This window comes from Equus asinus, chromosome 21, assembly GCF_041296235.1.
Source record: "Equus asinus isolate D_3611 breed Donkey chromosome 21, EquAss-T2T_v2, whole genome shotgun sequence".
Taxonomy (NCBI): Eukaryota; Metazoa; Chordata; class Mammalia; order Perissodactyla; family Equidae; genus Equus; species Equus asinus.
In genome coordinates, this window is record NC_091810.1 from 30,720,738 (window position 1) to 30,743,095 (window position 22,358).

Genomic DNA, 22,358 nt, shown 5'->3' on the forward strand with positions numbered 1-22,358 from the left:
TATTGTTAGTTCAAATTTTGGAACTGTTAGCCACACAGTCAAAAGAATTAGCTCTAGCCTTAGAGGCACCGGGAACAGTATCTGAACCCCGACCCACCACTGTCACCTTGGGAAAGATATTTAACCTTTTCACTTATGTTTGTGCTATGAATAATGTCTACCTCACAAGCTTGAGGTAAGGACCAAATGAAAACTGGAATATAACACATCCAGCCAGAGACACCCAGCCTGTGACACACACTTAAAGATGTGAATAATATTATCAGAATTTGATGGAATTGTTTATGATGACCAGGTTAATATTAATATTCATTATTAGTAAAAATCTTAAGCCATAGGACCTCACTAATCTTTGGGTAGAATATCATAGGAACATGAGAATAAATGAAATTTTGGAATGCTGAATGTTAATGAGGTAAAGTAAAAAAGCAAAATGAAAGGAAAAAAGTAGCTCCTAGCTGTTGATGAACTGGACAGAAAGCACAATAGCGTAGAAATAAGTGGATTTGGACAAGGTCATTGAATGAAATAAATAAACAAGCCGCTAATGGAGAACAGCAATTTATTGCTCAAATCCATATATTTAAACAATGATTAATTTAAAAATCACTTTATAAAGGAGAAATAAAAGCCTTTAAAAAATTAACATCATGGGGCTGGCCTCGTGGCCGAGTGGTTAAGTTCGCGCGCTCCACTGCAGGCGGCCCAGTATTTCATTGGTTCGAATCCTGGGCGCAGACATGGCACTGCTCATCAAGCCACACTGAGGTGGCATCCCACGTACCACAACTAGAAGGACCCACAACGAAGAATATACAACTATGTACCGGAGGGGCTTTGGGGAGAAAAAGGAAAAAATAAAATCTTAAAAAAAAAAAATTTCTGTTATTTAAAAAAAAAAAAAATTAACATCATTTAAGGGGAAGTTAATCCGTTAAAAACTTATCCTGTTAAAATGGCCTGATCTCAGTAAGTGATTACAAACAACATTGCTGTCATAGTGGACATATTGAAATGGGCCACCCTGAAGACAGAATGTATTTCCCTAGAATATATGGATTACAAGAAAATAGTTGCTAACAGATTTCATAAATCATTTACTTCCAGATTCTATGAAAGTAAGACTCTCATAGCTTGGCAAATTGGACCTGGAGAAAAAGAGAAACTTTAATATCAAATTCAAGAAAAAGGGAGAAACAGATCCAAGAGTGAGGAATCAACACAGGGTTTGTAGAAAAGGACAGTAAAAGAATTTTGAGTGAAAACCCATTGAACCAAGAAGTCTTAATCGTACCTTCATCATGAGACCTTGGGGGGACTTTTTTTTGCTTTTTTTAAAAAAATTTTTTTAGACAGTGAAAATGTCTTGAAAAATTCCCAGGGCTTGTGAATAAAAGACACTTTATTGAATTGTAAAGTGATGTTGCAGGCCGGCCTTGATAAGAAACTTGTAAGTTTGGGTGATGGGGAGAAAAATGCACATGTGGTGCATTGAAACCTAGTGATTGATGCGTGGCTGGGACAGTCTGAGCATACTTGGGGTTGACTCGGGGAATCCCTTCCAGAATGGCATCACATGAACCAAGATTTGCCCCTGCCATCAGGTGCTTTGGTGTTTCCCTCTTGCTATGCTTTTCAAGGTTGATTGATAGTATTAATATAACTACTTCCTAATCTCCTTGTGGAAAGAGGTACCTTTATTAGTCAGAACCTTGTCACATGCAAATACCAAAACCCAGCTTAGACTGGCTAGTGATGAGGGGAAAAGTCTGTTGGTTCACAGAACTTCAAAGTTCAAGGGTTAACCTGGCCTCAGACAGCTGGAACCAGGCATTCAAATAATGTCATCAGGACTTGGTCTAGCTCCATTTTTTGGTTCTGCTTTCTTTTTGTGTTGGCTTCATTCTTTGTCAGGTTTTCTCTTGGGTGAGGTAAGATGGCTTCTGAGAGCCCCAGATTCACAGCTGAGCAAGCTCTGCAGAAAAGAGAGTATCTCTTGCCCAGTAATTCCAACAAAAGCCTCTGAATTGACTGAATGCTTGAGTCATCTATGCCTGAACCAATCACTGTGGACAAGGGGATGGGAGGATGTTGATTGGCTGGGACTGAGTCATGTCCCCACTTCCAGATTCCCCTGGAGAACCACATAGATAAAGAATAAATACAGGGTAAATTGTTAGACCTCAGTTTTCCTTTTAGAGTGTGGAGGAATGGATGCTGTATAGACATTTTACCCCACATCATCTTAAAGAGAGTGAGCCATACCATATTGTTAATGTTCAGCCAGTCAGCAAGTTTAGTGGAAAAATCACATTCCTAAGAGTTGGACAACTTAACATTCAGTCTCAACCGTGTGACTAACTGCTTATAAAGCTTGAAGAGCAGTGTAAATAAATTTCCTAGCAATCAGTTTCCTTATCAGAAACCAAGGACAGTTGGCCCTAGAATATTTCTACAAGTCCCCTGTTTCTAGAAAAAGTCTGTATTTCAAACTTACAATTCATCTTTGTAGTGATTGTCATATTATGCCCATTTCATGGACTGGTATGTTCTAGACTATCAGCATTGTCTGACAGAATTTTCTATTGTGGTGGGAATGTTCTATGTCTTTGCTGTCCAATATGCTAGTTAATGGCCACACTGGCTATTGGGCACTTCAAATGTGGCTACTATGACTGAGGAACTGAATTCTTTTTTTTTTAAAAAAAAAGATTGGCCCTGAGCTAACATCTGTTGCCAATCTTCCTCTTTTTTTTTTACCTTCTTCTTCTCCCCAGTGCCCCCCAGTACATAGTTGTATATTCTAGTTGTAGGTCCTTCTAGTTCTGCTATGTAGGACACCGCCTCAGCATGGTTTGATGAACGGTGCTAGGTCCGTGCCCAGGATCCGAACCAGTGAAACCCTGGGCTGCTGAAGCAAAGCACGCGAACTTTAACCACTTGGCCATGGGGCCAGCCCCAGGAGCTGAATTTTTCATTTTATTTTATTGTAATTAATTTAAACTTAAATAGCCACACGTGATGAATGTCTGCCTTATTGAAAAGCTCAGCTCTAGATTAACGGCCAAATAGAGTTACATGAATTTTAGATAAGTGACAGTGGAAGATGACTTAAATCTCGACGTCCTCTGCTTTTGGTGAGTCACAGTTAAATATATTTTTCATTAATAATTTGTAGTTAAAATAAAAGCTACCACTCGTTCTAACAAATACAGAAAGACTATTGTCTCCCTACATATCCTCCAACCAAAAAAAGTATTAAGTGTTGGAGGTTGATTATTTTAGTTTTTGTGGTTCCTCAAGCATCTGCCCTACCAGGTGGTGTGAGGCAATGGAAAGAATGCTTAATTAGGAGTCAGAAGTTTTGGGTTCTGGTGTCGGTTCTGCCAGTAACTGCTTAGATGTATGACCTTTGGCTAGTCATTTTTCCTTCTTGGGCATGAGTTTTCTCATCTGGAAAATGAGGGGGTGGGATTCAAATGATCTCTAAATCTATTCCAGATCAAAGTTTCTATGATTCTAAGTCTTTTTCTTCGTTCTCATGGCCAGGATGTTGGCTGAGAGTTTCTCTTTGTGTTGTCACTGAGTGTAAGTACAGGTGATTGAAAGAACTGGGGAGAGACCTTGGACCATTTCTCCGTATGAACTGTGGAGTGTTGTAACACTTTTCAGATTTCCATTGGATCTGAAAGGACCCTGAGGAAAGTCAAGTTCTGCTTCAGTATGGCTTAGTGTTCTAATCCAAGGTAAATCTAGAAGAAAATGAATGACAGGTAGCATTAAGCAATGCATACTTAATTAAAAAGTTAGTTTCGTCTGAGATGGCCTTGTTATGCTACTTCCAGAGTTGAACATGGAGGTAAAAGCTTTGGAGAGGGTGTTAGTAAGATGGGCCAAAGTGAAGAATATTGAGTGAGGGACAAAGAGGAACAATTGTTAGCCTAAGTGAGCATGAGAAGTCAGTTCAAGTAAATCCATAACTACGTCTGCTTGGTGAGCCTGAAGAAGGAAAATCAGAGATGACAAGACTTTCTTTGGCACCCAGGGAAGTTAGGGTTAAGGGAGGATGTTTGGAGTGACTTCATCTGTAGAAGGTTGGATTTTGAAAGAGGAGATGAATCACAAATGAAGAGAAAGGGGAAGGAAAGAACATTGGCCAGATTTGCAAGAGCAGGTAGGAGGATTTGAAGTGTTCCAAAGGACAGGGCGGTAGGATGTGTCAAACCAGTCCAGAGGGAGAGAGGCATCAGCTGGGGCTGAAGAGAAGCAAGATGTTTATTTGGTGATTTGATTTTGATGTTCAGTAATGACATGTGCTAATTGTGTTATCGTGTGATAAGGAGGCACAGTTAAAACGTGTAGTGATGTGGTCATGCTAGTGAATTCCCATTGTCAATAAAAGCTACACCGTCTCCATAAGATCCTTTAGACACAGTTGCATCTTGTAGCTTTATTTTTATTTTTTAACTGGCTATCTTTATGTATGGGAACAGTCATCTCCAGAGATTCATTTTCATTTCAAAAAACTTCTAAAGGTGTTAATTGCATTTTTTAAAACTCTTATGTAATTATTTAAAATTATTCTACCGGCACCATAAATCAGAACTTTTCCCATTATATCGCCAAGGAACATTTATGACCTGTTTAGACAGTTTTGATTTATAGGTTTAGGAAACAAGAATATAGAAACCATTGCCAGGTTTTAATTTGGAAATTTCTTTAGCCACGTCTGTTTTTGCAGAAAGGAGAAAAAGAAAGCTGGTAGGAGAGGTGGTTGGGGCGGTGTGGCCCACACTAATGATATGTAAGAAACAGAGGCACAAGACCCAACTGGGGGGTCCTGCTCTGAAATGAGCAATTAGTGTGTCTTTGATATGTTGTTTAATAATCTTTCTAGGCATTATTTGTAAATGCTGGTTCCCTGTAATGGGGTGCCTAATTCTGAGTAGGTTATTTAATTTTCCAGACCTCAATTTCCCCATCTGTAAAATGTAGACTAATAATAAGATCTCTTTCCAGGGTTCTGGTAAGGATTAAGTAAGTTCGTTCATTTATGCATTCAAAAAACAATTGCTTATGAAGCGCCTACTAAGATGTAGGCACCATATTAGGTGCAGAGTGAGGGTGGCAGGAGGAGCCCACACTGACGCCACGCCCAACCTCTCCTGGTGCTTTCAGTCTGAAACAGGTGATAAATGTGAATAATCCCTGGCATGAGGCTGGTCTTGGTAATTGTCAAATAATAACAATGGTCCTCCAGTTTAGGTGTTGTGAAACACTGGAATGCACAGATTTAGAAAACTGATCACAGTACATCTCAGATGATGCGATTTGAGGAATTTAGAGACAAAAATTGTATGTGTCGAAGAAGGAGGGAGAAGAGTTAATATTCTGTGACGAAGAATCACAATTTTTTCAAAAAGGTCTCAGCAGGCTGAAATTCTGGATGAAAATGAAAAAGATATTTAATGGGAATAAAGCAAAGCCCAGACCACTGCCCAGGTGTGGAGTGAAGGGCTCCATGCTCCCAGCAGTTCATGTGACAGTTAGTTAGGAGTGACTGTAAAATCAGTAGAGCCAGTTGTGACCTGGAGGCGGTGTGGGCACCAAGGACCCTGGGCTGCATTAATAGAATAATAAAGAATTGAGGGGCCTGCCTGGTGGCCAGCTGGTTAAGTTCGCACGTTCCACTTTGGCTGCCCGGGGTTTTGCCGGTTTGGATCCTGGGCGCGGACCTGGCACCGCTCATCAAGCCACGCTGAGACGGCATCCCACGGAGCAGCACTGGAAGGACCTACAACTAGAATATGCAGCTATGTGCTCTGGGGCTTTGGGGAGAAGAAGGAAAAAAAAAAAAAGAATTGAGCCTCCACCCTCCTCTGGACTAGACAGATGACACCTGGCTGGCAGTGCTCATTTCTGAGTGCTGCATTTGAAGGGGGTTGTGGCAGACCAGACTGGAAGGCCTTGATTATCACATATCAAATGCTAGCTATGGGTTTGAAATAGAACCAGAACCTATTTAGCACTTTAAGGGAGGGGGGCAAAAGCAAGACAGTGTGAGGCCTTGGTAGGAAGGGGCAGTTACTAGGGTGCAGAGATAAATAGCATCAGCTTTGGGGATTAACTTGGTCCCTAAGCCTGCAATTCTCAGAATCCACGTGACTAAAGAGAAGCAGAGGTCATGCCAACTCTAGGTCTTCTGCTTTTGAAGAAAAGTGTTCAAGTTGCTACTATTTGTGACTGTTCAGTGGCCCCAATGAAATGTGGGCTGTAGCCTTCCTGTACGTTTTCCCTAATCTTTCTCTTTTTTAGCTGCTTGTCAGGTAAAAGCCGTGGCAGAGGAAAAGGGAGTGGAGATGCCTTGAGCAAGGAAAACCCAGTTTCACGGTGCTCTCATTTTGGCAGCAGCTCAGGAAATTGGTTTTCCCACTTTTCCATGCTTATCTCCATTCAGGATTCTTCTCATTTAGCAAAAGTAGCAAGACAAGTGGAAGAAAGCTGATTTTTTAAAAATCTGGATAGTTATCTCCCTTTAGTAGGCACAGTTGTGTTGGACCAAGTGACTCGAGTTTACTCACAGCTATAAAATCTAGAGTCATTTGTGTAATCCTTGATCATAGGATGTATTTATCTTTTTAAAATTTTCTTTATAAGCCATTATGACCTCAGTAAAGTAATTGAAAAAAAAACAGTGAGAAAACTCTTTATGTAAAGAATGGACATCCTTCGAAAGATATGAATAAAAAAGGTTATAGGAAGTTTTAAAAAACTAATGTAGAAAATGGGGATCAGAAACACAAAAAATTATTTCTGTACAGGAAAAGACTGAGAAATAGTAAACAATGTTTGACATAGTTGAAGGGTGAGCTATTTTCTCTGGTTCATGGGCCTATGCTTATTTTTGATTATTGAAACTAAATGAGATCATTATATGCTGATTTTATCTTTAATCCTTATAACTTACATTACTACTTATGCCTATTTAGTAGAGATATTTTGAGTCTTTAAGTTGTGCTATGATAGAGTGGAGAAGAATTTTCTGGGGACAGCTGCTTTTTATGACAAATGATTTATAGACATAAAAAAACAGAAAAAGAGAAATGATGGAAAAAAGGAACCCTTTGATTCTTTATTGTAAATAAAGGAAAAATGATTTGTTAAGGGGGAAAACACTTTCAAAGTCTCTGATTGTATTGATTGCTATATATGAATGCATTTTTTGCATGTGAGGTCACTTCATCATAAAATTGTCATCATCAAGATTTTAGCCCCTAACTTGGCAATATAGAGGTGCTTCTCTTGTCACTGAATGTGCCTGTTACATAAAGAGATGCTGTTATTTAACGTGTACTTAGTTACTTTTTCCTTAGCACTATGCTATGAACTACAAGTTGAGAAAGAAGAAAGAGTATAGCATTTGTCTCTTGGTGCTTATAGTTTAGAGAAAATAATGCATGGAACAAATGAAATGCAAAAGAAAGAGGAAGGAGGAAACGAACCAAAAGGAAAGAAAAGAAAAAACATTAATTCATTTGTTTATTCATTTATTTATAAATTCATCAAATATTTGTCAAAGGGCTATTATGTACAGTCCACTCTTTTTGGCATTTGATGAGCGAATTCACTATTTGATAGAATGCTGAAATGACTGGCATGGACAGTAAATGCTAGGAAGTCAGGGAAGCCACCCTCAATTTAGTGCCATGGGTGATAAGATGGCAAAGTTTGTAGAGTGGCCTCTTCCACTCTCTTACATGTACGTGTGTGTTTGTTTTTCTGTCGAGGAGGATGATGTGCCTAATAGAGGAAAATTTTTTATTTAGGCTTGGCTCCGTTCTCCTTTTCTATAATATTCAGTTTCACAGAACAAGACAGGACTTTAGTTGTCCTTCCTGCCCCCAACTTAGTTCAAAAGAAACAAGTGACTAAAAATGAACAAGAGGGCCCTTCACCCCAGCACAGCTACGCTGCCTTCAGAGAAAGCACACTAAGACTAGACCTCATGGTTGAGCGGTTGGAGCCTTGCTGGAAAGAGAGGGAGTGACGTGTGAAAGACCAGTGGAGGTCTCGACTGTGCTGGTTTTGTTAGAGTTCTGTTTTCTCTCCTAAGGAGTTGGCACACAAGTCCTTCATGCTTTGTAAGTTTGCCCCTGTATAGATGCGAATTCTCTTCACGCTTTTGTTCTACCTAATTGTATAAAAAGATGTCCATATCTGATGTGATGCTATTTAAACCCTTGGGTGGCAAAAATATCTAATCTTTAAGTCCATGCTCCTTAACGTTATAGTAGTGGTTCCCAACCCCTGGGTATATGTTGGACTCACCCTCCAAAAGATTCCAGAGGCACATCACAGATTCACTGAGTCAAAATCTCTTGGTCGGACAGATTGGAGTTGCAAGTTTGGAGCATGCCAGGATAGGAATAAAGAACATCTAACTCGTGGCCAGCCGTGGTGGCCTAGTGGTTATGTTTGGCGATACACTTTGGTGGCCTGGTTTCAGCTTCTGAACGAGGACCTACACCTCTCTGTTAGCAGCCAGGCTGTGCTGGCAGCCCACATGCTAAAAAATCGAGGAAAGATCGGCATGGATGTCAGCTCAGGGCAAATCTTCCTCAGCAAAAAAATAAATAAATAAAAGGCATTTATTTAAAAAAAAAAAAAAAAAACATCTAACTCTGCAAACTTAGGGGAAATGTGTGCGTTTGACCCAGCTGAGGTCAAGGCTAGGAGAGATCGTGTTAAATACTGGATATGATGTGCGTGAAGAAAAGAGACCATACCCCAAACAGGAGGAATGACGAGAGGAAGAGGTGAATAAAGGTTTGAGATAGGAAAGACAGGTGAAATTGGGAAAAAGAACTCTTTGATCTCAAAGGAAGGAGAGATGCAGCATGAATTACAATTGTCCCAGCCTTGTTAAGTACTTCACCTTTGCCCAGTGTTACGGCTCATGTTATCTCCCATGTGAAGGTTTGCACATGCTGTTCCTGGTAGCTGAAATGTCCTTCCCCACACTGCCTGTCCAGCTACCTGGGGCAGAGCATTATCCTTAAATATTCAGCATAATACTTGTCTTATTTTAGAAGTCTCCTTATCCCCTTAGGTCAAGGTAGGGGCCCCTCTTCTCTGCTCCCTGTGAGCATCTCTCTCTTCTTTAAATTCAGCAAATGATCAAATGATGGCTGATGCCATGCCACATGCTCTAGGAGCACTGAGGGAGTTCCGTTCCTTACTTTGGGTGATGTGGATGTTGGAAACTCTGAATTTCAAAATCAGCTCATTAGGTCATTAACCCGTGATCTGTTTGGGTGCAAGCTGAGCCCTTTCTGGAGCCATGGTGGCTGGGCTTCCAGCGAAGGCTTTCCTTCCCAGAGACAATAGTAACAAAATATCATACAAACATAGGCTGGGGGCCGGCCCCGTGGCCGAGTGGTTAAGTTCACGTGCTCCGCTGCGGTGGCCCAGGGTTTCGCTGGTTCGGATCCTGGGCACGGACATGGCACTGCTCGTGAGGCCACGTTGAGGTGGTGTCCCACATGCCACAACTAGAAGGACCTGCAACTAAGATAGACAACTATGTACCAGGGCGGATTTGGGGAGATAAAGCATAAAAAAAAAAATAGGCTGAAGCTTCCATAAATTAGGTCTTAGGTTGGCCAGCCTGCACATTCTCAGCACTCAGGGCAGACCCCTCCTTAGATTTTCCCAGTGGGTCCTTGAGAACTCGTTTAACGAACCGTCAAACTCCTTCACACGTTCCAAGAGATGAATGGGCTGATGGATGTGGCACACCCAGTAACCTGGAGGTAGAGGTTGGGCTGCCTTGTTACCCCGGACTTAAAAACCAAAACAACCAAGTATCTTCTTTCATTGTTGAGATTAATTGGCTGAAAGAGCTGCTGCTTGGTTAAATTTTGCAGTTAGGATCAATACCACCTACATCACAGAAAAAGAAGAAGTCTAAAAGAGTGAAAAAAACATTTTGCCTTCAGGTATTTCATTATAGCAAAAGGAAGAGAGTGAAGGAAAAGTGGTGTGTAGTATCAATAATAGTGATATTAGGAAACATTTAAGTGCTTACAGATGCCAGGCACTGACCCAATTTATCTCACTTAATCCTTGTAACACCCCTCTAGGAGAAGTACTAGGATTGGTTCCTTTTATAGATAGGAAACTGAGGCACAAGGAGATTAATAATTTACCAAAAGTACAATCAGCATTAGAGCCCATGGCAGTCTCTCTCCAGAGCTGCCATACTAAATTGTCTGGGTGCCTTTTGTGATCAGGGACAAACTAAGCCCCATCACCATGATGTTTCATCTTTACATCAAAGACATTGTCTGTTGCCAGGAGAACTCAGGCACTATCCAGACTAGGGCTGCTGGGCCACTGCCTGGTGCTCAGTAATGTGTTGGAGGGAGATGAAGAGACAAGTCTATCCACCTGTCTGTCTGTATCTTTCACTCTCAGCAATGGAGATGGGAGTGTGTGAGAAGCTCCTTAATTGAGGAGGAGTAACTCAAAAGGATGCATGAGCCCCTTGTCCCACTCCCTCATCCTACCAGCCCAGTTGTGGGTACTGACAGATTCAGGGGCAATTTCACATTTGTGTGGTCCGCCACGGTGGTCACTGTGGATTCATGTAAGAAGCAATAGAGGATATCAGAATTTTACCTTTGTATTATTTCAGGTTCCATTCATACCGACCAATCGGTGACTCTTGGTCATGTTTGTTTTCCAAAGGAGTAAAACCAGACCAGTCTTTCTGTTCTTTCAAGCTTAGTTCCAGCCCCAGCCTGGTCTCCAGCTTCGCATATGGGACCAAAGCCTTGTTTTGGAGTCATTCAAGCCCCTCTTCTCCCCTTATGAGCTGTGAGATATTGGATAAGCAATTTCAACTCTCAGAGTGTCCATTTCTTCATTTGTTAAGTGAGCACAATAATGCTTCCTTCGTAGGGTTCTTTTGAGGATTGAGAGAGATTATGGGAAGTGCCAAGTCCATCATGGGCTCGCAATAACTATTTGCTGTATTTCTCACCTATCTTGTTACTAGGCACCAGCCTTTCCCTTATTTTCCCTTCCTTTGTCAAACCCTGTTTATGAGGTCCCAATGCTTACCTCCCAGTTTGTGACTGGTACCTTCTTTACAGTATTTCCAACACCTCCTTGATCGTGATTGGCTCTGGTCTTTGTTTTCTTAGCTGTTATCTCAAGGTCACCTGAGCTCTGTAACCAGTAAATGAAGAGGGTCCCTACTGCAGAAGATGGAGCTCTGGAGGAGAAAATCACATCCCAGCTCTTCTATTCACCAGCCAAGTGCTTGCCATCCATCAGATCAGATAGTCACACCAGTACTCTCGAGTCAAGGAAAATGCATTTAAAGACTGACACCCCCTCAAAAAATAATAAAATAGACATCTATCTACTATGAGGCAGATAATTGTTCCCACTTTATAGATGAGGAGATACAAACAAAGTGAACTTTTGTGACTTACCTGCTTGCTGGTGAGTAGCAAAGCGCATATTCAAACCCACGTCTCTGACACTCAAAGGTCCAGTTGCCTTTCTCCACATGCAATGGATATAATAGGATTCCTGTTTTGTGGGTTATCTTGAGAATGAGGAGATAGTATATGGCAGGGCTTTGCAGCTTCAGAAGCCTGGCCAGAGGTAAGAGGTATTGTTGTTGCTGCTATTCTCCTGTATGTGCTGAGCTGGAAGAATCAGGAGTAGCATGAAGTAGAGAGGAGAAATTTGGAGGGTGGAACAAGTTGGCTGTGCAGGGGGCTGGGGAACGGATGGGAAAGGGTGTCAGAGAACGGTTAAACACAGCTCCCTGATTTCAGAGGTCTGGCCTGTTAGGTTGTGACATTACATAGATGTGTCCTGACCCATCTCAAAAATTGGACATCACTGAATTTAATTAAGATCAATTAGACATTCCTCCTATTGTTCAAATACAATACCGTATTTGTTTGAGAAGAGGGAAGTTCTGTATGACCTGAAAGCTTCCTGCTTCATTGGCTGCTTTTCGTCATGAGGGATGAAATGCCATTTAAAATAATAAAAAATAAATAATTGGCCTGCAAGCTGGGCTATATACTTTTCTTCACGCATTTTCTCAGGACAAGAGTTATTAGACCTCAAAAGGAGTCTCTCATCTCTGAGATACTGTGCTTCCTTCCACATTCCCCTTGCAATCCCCATTAAACCTTACCTGTGCCTTCAATCTGAGATGGAAATGCCACCCACCACCAGTAGCCACCTGATGCATAAAACTGTCCACTTTCCTCTCTTCTTTCCAGTATGAAACAGACAGAAGCAGGCAAATGGCTTGGGAGGTCGGACTGGAAATTCAGAAAGTCATTTCGGTGGGCACAGCATGATGGAAAGAGAGAACTTTGATGGTTAAAGAAGAGGAAAAAAATCACAAGGACAAAGAACATAAATATGTTTGGAAGTCAGGTAGTCTTAGAGTCCTCATCTGAGGCCCCAACTAAATCTACCAAGTCTTAAAGCATGTTATGTGACTTATTCTAGGGACCACAAGTTGTTGGTGTTTCACAGGGTTAATGACCTACAGAAGCTCAGAATAAGGACTTTTGAGTGGTTTTCCAAAAAGCATTTTTTCCCTCCCTTTGTTCCCTGAATTACCGTGGGCATAGTAGTGTCCAAGATGGCCAAGCTCTAAAATCTTCTTCATATTTTTTAACTCTATTCCTAGTATTATCATATATAACCTTAATGGTAAGCTTGAAAATACCTAGAGATTAGTCCTCTGCTTGTGTAAAATGTGTAGCTGGGACATAATAAGCCTTCAGTAATGATACTTCTTATTGTTGTTGTTGTTATTATGAAAGAAACCATAGAAAGTATCTCATCCATCTTCCTCTGTTAGGTGAAGTGAGTAGGCTTGGAGAGGTGAAGCGACTTGCCCGCAATCGCACTATTAATTCATGACAAAGTCATTAATAGAACCCTACGTCACGTCTAGTACTCCTGCATCATCTCAGGGTTACAGATAGCTTGAGGCCACTTTGGACTAGAAAAGATCTGCCTATCTCTTTATGAGCTTGTTGGGTGAGGCCCAGTCTGGAACTGTTTGCAAATGACCCGAGCCTTCAGGGGATGGGATGTGTGGACCAAAGGTCGTGCAACTCCGTGGGTGCTTCAGACTCTGTCCTGAGTGCTTACACATGGCCACTCTTTGCAGCCTCCCTTTGCCACCCCCTGCCCGAAAGACCTGGCCTCATAACTTTTGTCTAGAAAAGAAGACGAGTCTTTGGATATTTGTGTGGTCACTCTTAAAGGTAGGGCTGTGTGTGTGTGATCGGTGACTATTAAGGAAAGAAAATCCACAGGAAACTACAGGACCCCAGAAAATGCTTTCCGTGTAGCAGTTTCCATGCCGCTCAGTGTGGAAGGCAATTATCTTCGGAGGGGATTCCACAGCTCTGCGCCGGTTTCCCCGCTGTAAGATTTATTGTCGGCTGGATTGGGTGTTCTTTATAAGAGCATTTACTCAGCATCTAAAACGCTGTCAAGAGTGCTACTTCCTGAATGCTTTTGAGGTTGCAACTGCTCAGCTTCATTTTCCCGTCTTGGAGATATATTTTTGAAATGGTATGCAGGGATTTGTAAGGCCTCGTGCTTCCCATTGACACTGACAGGAGTTGCACCGTTAAACCCCTGCACGCTGCTGCGGAAATTTACCCCCTAATGCCCAGAGCCCTCCTGCAGGCTCGCCTGGCCACACGTGCGAGGGGTCCTGTAGCGGGGAGAGGGCGTGGGAGCGCGTCCCTGTTGCTTGGTGTAAGTCACGCCAGCTAATCAATCTCAAAGTTAACTGCTTTCTTACTTAAACAAAGGATAGGTGAAAGCTCTTCTTTGCTTTTTTTTTTTTCCCTCTCCCTTTTATGGATCTCCCGAACGCCAGAGGAAAACTTGAGCTGCGAGTCAGCTAAATATACTGTATCATGAAACCTTGGGGACCATTGAAATGGGAACAGTGGCCCTTTACTGCTAAGAAGGTGTTTTATTGAAAGCACCAACATGCTCTCCCCGGAGAGTGAGCAAAAGAGAAGGCAAGATGCGCGACAGCCATACAGGTTGTTCTCTTAGGCGAGCTAAAATATAGAGTTTGGCACTCCTGTGCTGTGAGCTAGCAAGCAATAGAATAGACGAATGTGTGTTTTTACATTAAAGGTGCCATATTTCACTAGCGGCGTCCCCTCCCGCCTTTTTTTTTTAAAGTGTCTTAATTTATATATTCCAGTTAATAGTTCATTACATGTCCTCTCTCTCTCCAGCTTTTAAAAGTCGTCTTTTGAATAAGTTGAGGTACTCAAAATTTCCTAATCCTGGCAGGCTTACCAGCAGAGGGCAGGCGTAAAGAAGGTTTTGACACGAGGGTGTGTCAACCTAGGGTCACAGGAGGGTGGCGTTGAATGGGAGGGAGACCTGTGAGCATTGTTCAGAGGGCAAGATAGAACACGCTTCCTTTGCCTCTGTGCAGGCCTGCTGCACACCACAGGTCTCCAGAAAAGCTGACTTTACTAAATAAAGGTGGCCAGTTGCCTTTATCTGATATTCAGCGATTTCTACATAATTAAATATTAAAAAAATATTCAAATGTAATTTCATCCCTCAAGAGCCATCTTTTCTTTCCCCTTCAATGATTATGCTTAAAATCAAGAGTTTGCATGTGGGTGTGCCATAAATGCTGTCACTCTTTGGAGGGGAAATAAGGATTTATGCCTGATGGTGGTAGCGATTCTTTTTTCTTGATCTCTGAAGGATAAAGCTCTTTGGGAAATGCTCTCCTGCCCTAAAACATGTCCCTTTTTGAAAACTTTGTGCACTTCAGTGTTATCTGTTCTAACCTTACAGTAGAAGCAGTCCAGTAATACATTTTACATTATATTAAAACAAGGGATTATAGTTTTATCGTAGTCAAGGGAGAGTAATTTGTTACTGTCAGTCAGATGCAAAGTTAGGATAGGATGTTGCCATTTTTCTCTTCCATACTTGATTTTGTTTACCAGTGATGTTTTATGAATGTCTTTACATTTAGAGTGAGGGAATTGGGGGGGCAGGAACCCACATTTTCCCTAGCTTATGTACCCATCATATTTATAAGTCACCTGAATGTTGACATGTCACTCTGTAAATATATAAATTAATCAGGAACACTGGCATTATAAAATGTCGCACTAAATGAAGATGGTAATGGCAGTTTGGAGGGTGTCATAAAGAGAAATGTAAACTCCTGTGGAAGAGTGAGAACTCACAGTCCTTTCCCTTGGCTATGCAGGCGCAGAAGAAAAACAATATAATTAGCTTCATTGTAAACATAGACGTAACAGCGACATAAACAATATCGATGTGGAGCTAACTGCCTTAGCTCCCAGTAGATGGGTGATGTATTAATTTATATTTTTAAGTAAAAGTGCTGCTTCAATCAAGAAGGAATGGTGGCTCCTTGGAGACAAATGCCCAAATCTCAGGAATCGGGCATTGCTGGTACAATTTAGTACCTCTAATTGGCTGCCAGTCGGCAGTCTTTGGAGACATCAGAAATACTAAAGCTGTGCTCTCTCTGGAGAGATGCGCTTCCCTGGGCAGCTCATCAAGCCCATTACTGGAGTGAGGGCCTAAATTTCGTATTTCTGTTGTTTGAGCGTTTTCTCTCTAGCAACAGCATCAGTCAGTCCAATCTTTCGAAGTTCTGTCATTTCCGAATGTGTTCTGGGTACTCCACGAAATTAATTGGAAAAGGGAGAAGAACTAAGTGTTAATACAAGTGTCGTTTGGAAGAAGATGAGGAGCTGAATTCAGGTTTTGGCCTCTCATCACGCGGTTGCTTTTTCGACCCATCAAATTGTTCATCAATTTTTATTTCGCTCACTGTGTCAGATCACCTTTCTGGTAACAGAAATTGCAACTGTTTCCTATGAGAACATGGTACCATAACTGACTTTATCTGGGCAGGTCCACCGCTCTCAGTGTTGTAGAAATATGTGAGCTAGTGTCCATTCATGTGACCTTTCTCTGATTGTTTCCAAGAAGCTTGTGGCAAAGCAGGACCTCAGCTGGAGCTGAGGACTACGTGGGCCCTGCACCCTGGCTGGTGTCTCCTTCACTGCCTGCCATCCATCAGTGTGTGGGAATAATGTCCTGATGATATGCTCCTTCTGACTCTTCCTTCAGTACATCTTATCTCCATTCTCAGTGCTGAATGGGCAGTAAAACCTTTCACTTTCTTCTGCCTTCAAGGCTGAGGCTCCTCAGAACCAAATACAATCCATGATTTTAGTCCCAGGTGTGTTATTTGGTGGTTAGAGTTTGGTGTGGGATCATAGTAATCTGCTCTTAAGTACACCGCCAGCTGCACAATGGACTCATTTAGCAACTGACAGGTTTCTTAATATGTGGTGTTTGAACAAGAGCTGTATCTGTTGTGGGTGTTAGGATGTGGGCATCAAAAATATTTTTAAGTATGGTGTTTAGCATTTCCTTCACTCTTCCTTAAACATTAGCCTTTTTTTTTTTCCTCCAGGTATTCATTTTATATTATCATGACCTCTCTTTTTCTGTAACAATTCAGTATCTACTTCCCCTTGCAGCCTGTGGTGCTGATTGTGTTTAATTCTTGGAGGGGAAAAAAAAATCACTTTGCTTTTCTGAACTTCAGTTTCCTCCTCTGTAAAATGGGGATTGCATAACTATTCAAGTTATGGCAACTAAAGGAGACCCTGTGGCTGAGTACCCATTCTAAAGCCCCCACAATCCAAATTCTTCTAAGGCTCAAAATGCTGCCTTTGTTTTTTTTTACCTTTCTGACCCAGCCTTTCCAAAATGATCTGGCACTCATAGAATAAATGGTATTAACTAAGTCTTCTCAGTCACTGCATGTTTTAACAGTTTATATTGTGCTCCAGCCGTGGAAGGTTCTAGTTCTCACTGAATCCCAAGCACAGGGCAGGTGGACAGGACCACATGGAAGGGGATCTTGAGAGTCTGGAAGTAACCAAAATGGCCGAGGCATAAAAAGCTTATCCCTGTTTATCACTGATGGTACCTTTCTTTGCCTAGAAGTCTCTGAGTCATGTTGGGAGAGACGGAGAGAAGGGCTCCAGGTGGCCTCAGAGTTAGCTTGCTAAGTCACTTCCCTCTCTATACTGTCACCTCCCCCCTTTTCCAAACCATCAACCCTTTAAACACCACCTCCCCAAGAGACCTTCCCAGACGTCTCCTGCTCCCACTGATCTCCCCCTTCCCTGTGGACCCATGGTGCTTAAAGCCACTACCGTGCAATTTAGTCCTTGTGTAACCAGCGCATTGCATCACTAATGATTTTGTGTAAGGCTGTCTCCACAGCTGGGTCATGGGCGTCTGTAATGTTTGTTGTTTGCTTGTTTGTTTTGATGCTCCTGGAGACTATTAGCTGATAAATACTGACCTGCAAAGGAGGTAGGCCCACTTGTAAAAGCATGCGTGAGTTTTATGGCGGCCTCATGAAGAACTTGTATTTTAAAAAAATGAGTTGCGTATTCAAAGTGCACCTCGATTTTGTTTACAGGCGTTAAATCTCAAATTAATTTTAATACCTTTGAAAAAAATCACATGTGTATTTTGAAATTACCATTTCCACTTTCTCTCTGTGCATTGGTTGGAGAGAACTTCCTATATTTCTATTTCCTGTCTTTGGGGCCTTGCATGCCCCTCCGGAAGGAGTCCCGTGTCTCTTTAAGAGTCAGAACTCAGCTGATTCCTGGTACATTCTGGCAGATTTAAGTCCCCTCTCCCCCAAAAAAAGAATACCCTTGGCTCCCTATTGAATATTCATGAGAGGGTGGGGTCACATTTTTGTGACCTGAAAAATCCCATTAATAAATTTGTTATCTGCCGCAAAAACAATTTAGGGTGGAGAGCGATCTGTGCTGCACCCATTTAACATCCGATCACAAATTGACGGTCTCCTGGCACTTTTGTGTCTTTTGCGCCTAGATTAATGGGGGAATTGTCTGCTCCCCCACTGACCTTATTGAAATCCAGGCATTTGCTTGATTGGAAATATTATCAATGTTTTCTGGTTTGTAGTAACCTGCATTAACACCTCAGATGGAAAAATACTTTCAAGTAAAACTCCTAGAATTACTGGGGTGGGATTTGTGGCCCTCCCTTTTTTTTTTTTTAAATTGAGGGGAAATAGGTAATCATTAAGGTCACTCATCCATTTCCTCAAATATTTTGAGAAAAATAATAAAAACGATAGTTTTTTGTTTTTGTTTTTCAAGTATAGGCCAAGAAGTTTTTACCTATATTTAAAGATAGTAAAGAAAGAGTGATTTCCAGTGCTGCCGAAATTGACTAACTTAACCTGTCACTTCAGTCGTGCCAGTTGAGCCAACAAAGTTTAGCATATTGGGGACTTTTTTTCAACGCTATACTTAGCTTTAAATAGCATTGAAGAGCAGTGACTATTTCTGATAGAGGTCATCTTAAAGTGCTTATTGAGAGTAGCTTTTGTTGTTGCTGTTGTTGTATAAATAAGAAAGGAATTTAAAGAATTATTTCTTAGCGAACGCGTGGCAGATGCTTTCTTCAGCAGCTGTCGCCCTACAGGGGAAGTCGCTTGGTTCAGCGACGAGGCACGTTTGGTTGTTATTTATTTCAACCCCCGTGTCAGGTTAGTTCTCCTCGGCGCGCCAAGCACACTTTGGCGAGCCCGAGTCTTGGAAAGAAAAGGGGGAGAAAAAGAGGCCAAAGCTTGGGTAAACCATCGACGTGAAGCGAAAGTTCTCCTGCAAAGGCCGTTTTCGAGGAAAGCGCTTCTCTGCGCTGCCTCTGAGCCCCGCATCCCCTTCCGATTCTAAATAGTTGCTCCGAGCGGTCGGGCGGGCGTGCGCCGGGCGTGCCGGCTCCCCTCCTCTGCCTCTCGGGTTTCCCCGAACGGTTCGGACAACTCTTTGTCAGTTTCCAAGACGAAAGACGCAACCCAACCAAAAGCCCCAAACAGGCAGCCCCGGCCGCAGGGCGAGATGCGCTCCGTGCCCGGCTGCCCAGACGTCAGCCAGAGGCAGGTCAAAGGGTTAACAGCAATTAAGTGGAGTTGCGCTAGAGACAAAAGCAGGATTGCACCAGAGCGTGATTTCACCTGCCGCGCGGAGGGGGCCGGGGCGCGCGGGCGCGGGGAGCGGGGAGCGGGCCGCGGAGCCCATTGTGTGGGGCGCGGCGCGGCGCGGCGCGGCGCGGGGTGTTTAGAGGCGGGTTGTGATTGGTGGAGCAGGGCGGGGCGGGTGGGCGCGGCGCGGCGCGTCTTGTCAGCCCGCGAGCCGGAGCGCCCCTGCGCGCGTGCAGTCCGCCTGCACGCCGAGGCCGCCGGACCCCACGCCCGGCCCGCGCGGGCGCCCCGAGCCGGCTCCGCGCGCCTGGCGGCTACATGGAGAGTGTCAGGTTGGTCCCTATGATTGATCTTTGCCGTTCTGCTCTCCTTCCCCGGGCTCCGCGGGGCCAGCTTCCTGGGGCCTCACGGGGGAAGGCAGGAGCGCCCGAGGGTTTCTAAGTTGAGTCTTTTTAAAAAATAATCATCACAATCGCTGTTTACTAACTTGGATGGGAGTTGCGCTCTGGATAGTGGAGGCGGGGGAAGGGAGTGGAGGGGTGGGAAGAAGGAGCTACAGGCCTGTGGGTCCTGGAGAGAGAGATTTTCCCCCCTTTCTCTCTCGCTCGCTCTTTTTTTAAATGTTCATGGGTGGGGTGTAGTTGAGAGTTGGAGGAAGTCCTGCTTGTGTGTTGCTCTCGCGCTCTCGCTCGCTCTCTCTTTTTCGTTTGCGATTCATTTTCTGCTGGTCTGGCCTTCACGCAGCCACTTTGGTAAAGCCCTCGCCATCACTCCATTCGGGGGACGTATCTGGGGTGTGATTTATGTCACTTTCAGAGCGTGTGAAATATACAAGGAGTCTTCCATCTCAGTGTAACCCGTGTGGATGTTTCTTTGCTTCTGATAGTTTGTTTCTATATCTGTCCAGGCTATTTTCAGCATAGCTGTTCAAATTCAAGGAGTTCACACAGTAAAGCGGGGTGGGGGAGGAATAAAGCCCCACACCGAAGCGGGCAGGCGGGCGAAGGGACACTCCGGCAGGTTGGGGAGTCTCAGCCTCTGTTGTATTACTTTCCTGGTGAATTAAGTAGTGAGCGGGGTTTGGGGTGGACGTGCAGGGTACTCCCATCTGAACCGGCTCTAAATGTGGCTAACTCAACTGTCAGAACTGCTTGAAAGAGGGTCAGTGGAAACGAGACTTCTTTTTTTCCCCCCCCCAAGTGTCGTGATGGGAAGGAGGGGACCTTTAGGAAGTGGGTGGTAAAGTTTTAGAGCAAAGTACATATAGACTCTTCCTCTTTGGGATTAACTCCTTCACAGCCTGCCAGTTATAAGAAAAATATCTAATAATTTCCTATTCTTCTCACAGACCAAATGTTCTAATCAAGCCAATTTAAAAATGCAAATCACCTAATTTCCATAGATTCCAACATTCTGAAAGTGACACATTTGGGGGAAAAATTAAGCCTGATAACAGGAAATGTGAATCATACTATCAGTGACTAATCTGCTTAAGAAAAAAAATAAGTTACATTTATTTTATCATTAGGAAGTCTGTGTTAAAGAACCCGATTTTTTTTTTCAGTTTAAATCAAGTAAAGTTTTTATTTTAGAAGTGGCCCTGTATCGCTTTTTTTGTTCGTTTGTTGGTAATGGATTTTCCTAGAGGAATGTGTACGTGCCATCAAAGGTGGTTGATGTGGTAAAGCATGTCATTGTCGCAGACCTCACACACGATCATGTTGAGAGTCTAGTTGAGGATGTGATGTGTTGCTGTTATTGTTTAAAAGAATACAGAGCTTTCTTGAACGTTAAGACTCCTCACTAAGTAAACCCAATGAAGACAGAAGCACACTCTCCTAATTGATACCCTCCGCATAAATTGAAAGAAGGTCGGCTTCTATTTTATGTGATTCATTGTAGCTCCTGACACATTTCAGTGAAAAGTGTGTAAAAATGAAACCAAAATACAGACTGCCTACCCAGAGACACTGGCTGAGTTACTCTAGGATGTGATAGAGCTGAGCTGAGAACGGATTGGGCTGACACTTGATAATCAAAGTTGATTTATTGTTCATTAGTACTGCATTAGCCCTTTCAGGCAAGACAGTTATTTGTGTAGTGGCCTGTCAAGAACGAGACTGCAAGCACCTGTCATTTCGAAGGCATGAGATAAGCAACCAAATATTAAGATGACGCCAATAAAAATACATTGGACTAGGTAAAGGGCCACATGCATGCTCATAAATTTTTTCTTCTTTTTTTTTTTTAAAAAGCATAGGTCAATACCAATCCATAAGAAGAAATCTGTTAAAGACATTTTTTTTTTAACCCTAAGGACTACTTACAGAATGAAAGTATGCACTGGACTTTATATTCTCCTGTTTGCCCAAGAACTTTCTTTCCTACCCATATGTGCAGCTCATCTGATAAAAAGTTGGTCAGTGAGGGAAATGAGAAGCATAACATGTCAGTTATTTAATCTGAGTAATTCAAGGAAGGTAGGCTTCCCGTTCGTGTTGTGTTTTTAAATAAACATATTTCATTAAATGAAACTCTTCTAAGCATGGGCTGATTATATGAAAATGTGATGACATCATAGCTAAGCTATGATAATGTCGGATAATAATGTCAAGTGCATTTTCTGCAATGTGTTTCACTCTCGATTTTTTTCTTCCCTCCCTGGAAGGGAATGATCTCATGACATAGAATAGAAAACAAGCTAAGTGTCAAAAGAAAACAAAATTAGTGAACTTTTGTCTGCAGCCATAGAAACGCGGATTAACTCATATTTTTCCAGAGGATGGAATGGAAACATTCTGCATGAGGATATATAGTGTATTGTCTTCTCTGAATTTTCATTTGACAGGGATTTTAGAGGCTGGGATCTTAATTAAATCTCCACTAGCTGAAATAACGCATCTAAAGGCATGCAGTGTTGCGTAACCTTGCTCAGTTGGTAAACCATAAATCATCAGAAAGCTTATGATAGGAATGGTTGGTTTGAATATTTTTTTTTGTTTGCAGTTAAATGTACCTTAAAAACAAAACCCTCACCATCGCTGCCTTGTATTTGCACGTTGTCAGGAGCTGTCACTTGAAAGATAAACTCTTTCATGACACTGACCAGTTCTGCAACTTTTCAGCCAGCCTCCACACAAGTGCAAGATACAGTGAAATTAAAATCCAGATTAATTAAAAGCAATGAAATTCCAGATTTGTCTTGGCTAATGTGGCAGAAATGTGT

General features: G+C 42.5%; 1 protein-coding gene across 23 annotated transcripts in view; it reads left to right on the plus strand.

Annotated features, from left to right (window-relative positions):
- FOXP1 (forkhead box P1) overlaps positions 1–22,358 on the plus strand; it is a 575,342-nt gene that overhangs the window by 451,088 nt on the left and 101,896 nt on the right. For 2 of the 23 annotated variants that reach the window (XM_070492660.1, XM_070492662.1), the window contains exon 1: positions 19,309–19,464. The exons of 19 other annotated variants lie outside the window; for them this stretch is intronic. The gene's annotated coding sequence lies outside the window, so the exon portion shown is untranslated. Of the gene's footprint in view, positions 1–19,239; positions 19,465–22,358 lie in introns of those variants that run through there. 2 more of the 23 variants (XM_044754166.2, XM_070492661.1) reach the window with 2 other exon arrangements.